We start from the raw sequence: 6,447 nt of genomic DNA, 5'->3' as shown, positions 1-6,447 counted from the left end.
ACACAGGAGCCAGGTCCCTTCCTCCCATTGCACAGCTGAGAAAACTGAGTGGGAGAGGCTGACCGAGCGGCTGCGTCGGTGACTCCATAGGAGCCAAACGGATGAACTTCAAAATCCAGATTCTGAACGGTGTCCTTCACATTTCCACCCATCATTGGGAAAGCTGCTCTCAGGGCCCACCTTAGCTAGAATTCCAGGGACTCATTCTGGTGCTGTGCCCCCCAGTCTTGCAAAAGGAACAACCAGATGCAAGCAGGATCTGTCCAGAGCTCCTGCAGTCTAGTGGGCGGCATTTTGCAAATCCAAAGATAGACAGCAAAATAAAGACATAATATGGAATAAGAATACAGTGTGTCCTGAAGATGACAGAAACTGGGATGTGCTTCTATTTCCACCAAATGAATGGGCATTTTTTTTTTATTAAAGATTTTTATTTATTTATTTGACAGAGAGAGACACAGCGAGAGAGGGAACACAAGCAGGGGGAGTGGGAGAGGGAGAAGCAGGCTTCCCGCGGAGCAGGGAGCCCGATGCGGGGCTCGATCCCAGGACCCTGGGATCACGACCTGAGCCGAAGGCAGACGCCTAACGACTGAGCCACCAGGCGCCCCATGAATGGGCATTTTTATCACGGATGGATTCGACCAGATTTCAGGTCTAGGAGGAGAGTTTGGCCACTGGAAATGGAATTTAGTGAATGACCCAAGGTGGGAAGAGAGGTAAACATGTTTGTGATTTCTCCCCGCCTCCTCTGTCACTCTCTGAGTCCCAAGTCTTTGTGAGCAAGACTATTCAAGCTGTAAAGACCTCAAATAACAATTTGCAGGGCAAGTTAAATGAAACTGAAAGACTTTTCAGTAGCTCCCAAATCTGCATAAATTACAAATATGTATTAGAAGGATACTGAAAGTTAATGGCTGGTTTGCCAAAACAATAATAATAATAACTTGATTAGATGTTTCTGTGTGCCTGACAGAGAGGTACTGGATCTTTCCCCATAGCATTAGTGATTAGGCATGCATGCCTGCACACACACACACACACACACACATTAAAATGTATTAAATTTTCTAGAGGCATGTTGTTGTCACATTGCTCTAAGAACAGCATTTAAATACCAACTCGCTTGATTCCCTCAGAGAGTTGAAAATAACTCCCTTATAGTTGATAATGGACCTGTACTTGGAAATTCTTTTGTACCCTGAGAATCTCAGGCGATACCATTAATGCTGCATAAAACACCACAAAATACCAGGAGATCCAACCAAGTAGCAATTACTGAAAACATTTTTCTGGTATCTCCCCAGATTTTCCTTTGGGGAGTGCTAACTCAGTAAGTGTTCACTATACATAAACAAAGCTACGGCTATAACTCTGCAAAGAACTTACAATCTTTTCTAAAGTGTTTTGCTTTGTTTGATAAAATAGTCTTTGGGGGAAACTCTAATGGACAAAAGCTAAAGATCCAGAGAAAGGAAACCTGATCCATTTGAAAGTGAATAGGGGGCTGCAGAGCGAAGTAAAAAATATGCTGGTGCTTACTCAAAAAGTGCTGACTTCCTCTGGTAGGTCATCTTATAGGTCCACCTTACACCACATAATAGTGTAATTAAAAAGTGCTGATGTCGTGTACCAGGAAGAATCTGCCCTTTTCCCTCTTCAACCTGGGTGGAAACAGCAGTCTAACTTTGGGGGGAGGCACTGCGTTGAATCTGGGGCATTGTAATTTTATCAATAGCCCTGGGTACAGTCAAACCTCATTAACTTGGACCCCACTAATTCTGAGTTTACAAGAATTCAGATATGACTTAGGAATTGATTCTTGCTGAGCCAAAAAAGCTCCAGATAATTTTTTCTTTTGTGAGTCTCAGGGTCTTATTCACAAGACCAATATTGTCAAACTTTGTAGTGGGCGCATCAACAAAGAACTTGCTATTCAGGGTGAGGCTACAGTGTTTGAATCCTCATTTCCCACAGAAACTTATTACTCTGGGAAGTGGGAATGTTAGGAAGGCTAAGTTATTTCAAGCCCCCAAATCGCTGTTATTACTAGAATAGCTCTGAGTACAAGGTAAATTTAGTGTTTGAGTTTTTTGAACGGGGGAGGGGCAGAGGGAGAGAGGGAATCTTCTCTCTTTCTCTCTCCATCTCCCTGGATCTCAGGACACTGAGGTCATGACCTGAGCCGAAATCCAGAGTCAGATGCTTAACTGACTGAGCCACCAGACACCCCTAGTGTTAGAGTTTAGATGCTGGGATTATAGGTAATTTTAGGGGTCCCATTTCTTTCTTTTCGATTTTTTTTTAAAAGCAAGAATCATTGTTTAATGTGTAAAATCATTAAAAAGAATTTTGAGGAGCTGGAAAATAGTGGACATTGTACAAAAATTACTAATTGGTGTTGTGGGTCCCTCCTGCCTAAGTTCAATAAATATACCAATTTTATCCGAGTTTATAATAAAAATACTTTTTTTCGGAGATAAAATGCATTTCTTTATTAGCTTTAAAAATATGTAGTTTGTTAAATTTGTCTTTCCTTTATAAAAGATGGCCAATAGGATATGACCTGGCTTGACAAAATTGATAATCTTTGGCAACAAACTGAGTAACTGTAAAAGCAGCATTAACTTTTCCCAGCAAAGTGATTAGTAAATTTTCTCTTTCAGGATACTAAATCGTTACCCCATAACTACTGTTATCATTGATCCCTCACCCTACTGCCAATTAGAAATCTAAATACTTCCCATTTATTTTCCTATCTGAGTGATTTGCAGTGGCAAACTGTGAACCTCTTCCCTCAGCCTTACCCCACAACAGCTCAGAGCTTTTCCATCTGGATTCTCTGCATAGGGTCCAATGGAGCTGAACGATAGAGCACTTTATTTGCTGGGAGTGTAAATGTCCATTAGCGATCTCAGTAATAACAGGGTGCAAATTATATGCAGTCTATCTAATACACAGACCATTAAAATGGAGAGATGATTTCTCCTCTTCCTCCTTCCCATCTTTTGTTAGAACTTCTACGAATATGGTGGGCTTATACATGAATTATTGTAACCGATAATATGGCACCTTGCCATGTGATCCATGGACTGGAGTTGATACATACACTGTTTGTTGCTGGCATGCAAATAAAAGGTGTCTAGAAACTTTTATTGCAATTTGCCATCACTGTGACATCCCATAGTTGATGGACTGGTGTCAATGCATTGCTTATGATTGGTCTTATTGTTGTCTGTCTTATGTGGTAGATTGTGTATACTGTGAGCTGCCTATTAGTATCAGTGCAATGGAGTAGGAAAAAAAAAAGGTTTAGGTCCTCCAGCTCTGACAATTTGAGAAACATTGGCCCACACACTTAGAGGTTATGATATGCATACAAAGTATCTGGGAAGGCTGGCCATAATAGTAGTGAACATAAACAATCAGCCACACACCAGATTATAAGCACCACGAGGACAGAAGCCTCATCTGATTTATTCATCAATGTCTGTCTAGCAAATTGCAGTGTTTGGTATGGTAGATGCTCAATAAATCCTTGTTGAAAAAAATGCATCCACAAGAAACAGTACAGCTTATGATTACACAGTTGTCTCTTAAGACTGGACACATTCTTGAAAATAGCCAAAGATCAGTGAATATACAAAAACAAACCAAAATAAAAGCCAAAACAAAGAAGCAAAACGTTTAGATTCAGTTGTGAATATGGGTCCTGACTTCGTAAGACTTGGCTGTATACAAAGTTCCCAAGGCTGTATTAGCAGCATTTGGGGAATATTTAGTCTTTTTCCCAGGAAATCTTCCCTGACCTCCTTAGCATCTTCTTAAAGAACATGATACTTGCCCAATCATAGCACAAATCACCAAGAGGCAAGGGTTGGTGTGTTGGCAGGATTCCCTACTAAACTGAAAGCTCCACACCACATCTCTCAACTCCAAGCATGCTTGCTAGGGGTTCAGAAAAATCAAGCTGATTTGAGTTACACTGACTCTATCTTTTTTTTTTTTTTTATTCATTTGACACAGAGAGAGAGCACAAGCAGGGAGAGCAACAGGCAGAGGGAGAGGGAGAGGCAGGCTCCCCACTGAGCAGGGAGCCCAATGCTGGACTCAGTCGCAGGTCCTGGGGATCATGATCTGAGCTGAAGGCAAACACTTAACCGACTGAGCCTCCCAGGTGCCCCACGCTAACTCTATCTTATAAATTATGCTTGTTACTTCACATGCACAACCCCACAATAACTCATCAAGGAAAGTAACTTTTTAAACTTGTTTTATAGATGAGGAGACTGAAACTTAAGAAGGTTAAATAATTTGCCCAGGATGATCTGGTTAGTAATAGACTGCATTGCTTCACAAATGTATTCTGTTTCACTGGAGACTGTATATCCGACCATGCTATTATACTGCTTAACAGTATCCAAGACCTTAGGCCAACATGGGATCCAATTTGTTAAATCCAAGTTGCAGAAACTCTTTATGCCAAAAAATGAGGCATGAAATTCCTTTCTTCCCTCAGAAGCAGGGTTGAAGTACACAGAGGCAGCTAGATGATAGAAAGAGCTGAAGACTTTAGGTATTATTTTGACAAGAGGCCATTCCCAGGGTAGAGCACCAACAGGGAGGAGAACCGTATGGTTCTAAAGCAGAGGATCAATCATGGGTAAAACCCAACCCAACCCAACCCTCCATGACCATAATATAGGGGAGGAAAATGAACAGTTGAACATGGTATTTCGGGTGGTGGTTTAGGCCATTTTGAGGAGTTACTCAGTTTTCCTGGGCATCTCCCATATGTACAAGAGGTATACATGTTATTAAACTTGCTTGTTTTTCTCTTGTTTATCTTTTATTACAGGGGAAGAGTCTCAACCAAGAACCTATTTTCCCTCCCTTACAATAACAAATAAAGAGAATATCCAGAGTTTCACAATTCCTTAGTGAAGTGGAATTCAAAATAAATATAAGGGACTTGGTGTGTATCATTTGCCGTATTTAGTTGTATGTATTTTCACTTATTCATTTTGAGTCTAATGGCAACTATTGTCTTGATAAAGTCTCAAGTTAAAACACCTCTCAGAGAATTATGATAAATAGCTATAAAAATCTAACGAACCTTGAGGTAAATCACAATCTATTCTGTGCTGTCCTTATTGGTAGCCACTTGGCATGTAGCTTTTTACATTTAAATCAATTAAAATCAAATACATTAAAAATGTAGCTTTTTAGTCATACTAGCTACATTTCAAGGGGTCAATAGCCAAATGTGGTTAGCGACTGCCATGCTTTGGACAGATTCCACATGTTGGACACATGGAAATAGAATATTTCTATCATTGCAGAAAGTTCTGGGCAGCACTTGGGCAGCACTGTTCTGGTTGCTTCTGACTAAAGTGATCAAAGCCAGTAAGCTGTGTCCTTTGTATGATGTTGTTTTTCTCAGACTTATTGTGTTCTGATATGCCAAGGATATGATATGCCAAGGCTACTTGGGTCTAAACCTGTTGTCTTGTCATAAATATTAATGACGTTCCTTTCACTCTCAAAATTTTCCCAGTTTGGTCAATAAATTATGGCCATCTTAACTGCCTCATTGTACATTACACATGACATTCATTTCCTTCCTTTCAGGCTGGGTCATATGTGGCCTGTTATTTTACTTTTCTAGGTTTCTCTTTGCTCAGATGTAAAATGGGGATAGTAGTAGCTGCCTCTTTGGGCTCTGTCTTGTAATGCTTTCTCCTCCTACTTCCTGCAATGATTCGTGTACAAAAGAAATTCCTAAAAGGTGGAACTTTTGCAACCTAGTGCTTTCCAGGATTGTTGTTGTATGTTTTATGTTATGTATTATTATATAAGAGACACTCAAAAGTACCTATTATATGATTATACCTATAATTTGATTATGTAACAGGCACCAAAAAAGCACATGCTTCCTGAAGGTTTCAAGGGCCATATTCTAACCCTCCCTGTCCTGAACAATGTGGGGTGCACCATCAGCCAATCAGGTGTTGTCTCCTGGTAGTTTGACTCTTGAGGGAGTGGTCCACACGAATTAGACAATGTGTCTTACAACTGGAATGACAGTGCATTCTTCACTTTGTTTCTGCTGCCTAGGCCTACTCATTTTTCAAATCCTTTCCTCCAACCCCCCAGTAATTCTGTGAGCTTCTCATATCCCTCCGTTAAATTCTACTTTCCCTTAAAGCAGACAGAATCTCTTTCTGCTATTTGCACCCAAGACCCCAGAGTGTACAACAACCTTGATGAGAACTTTTAACTTGGAAACTCTCAGTGGTACTATCAGCACAAACCAACTCTACACATTTTTATTGCAATTTGCTCAATGCTGAGGCTCCCAGCGACATCATGCTAACTCCACTCCAGATGTACGTAATAACATCTACGTTAATCATATGTTCCTCCACAAATTAAGATTGTAAGGTT

This window comes from Mirounga leonina, unplaced genomic scaffold, assembly GCF_011800145.1.
Source record: "Mirounga leonina isolate KUSES-001 unplaced genomic scaffold, KU_Mleo_1.0 Mir_129, whole genome shotgun sequence".
Lineage (NCBI taxonomy): Eukaryota > Metazoa > Chordata > Mammalia > Carnivora > Phocidae > Mirounga > Mirounga leonina.
The sequence above is the reverse complement of the archived record's forward strand: the minus strand, read 5'-3'. Positions refer to the sequence as shown.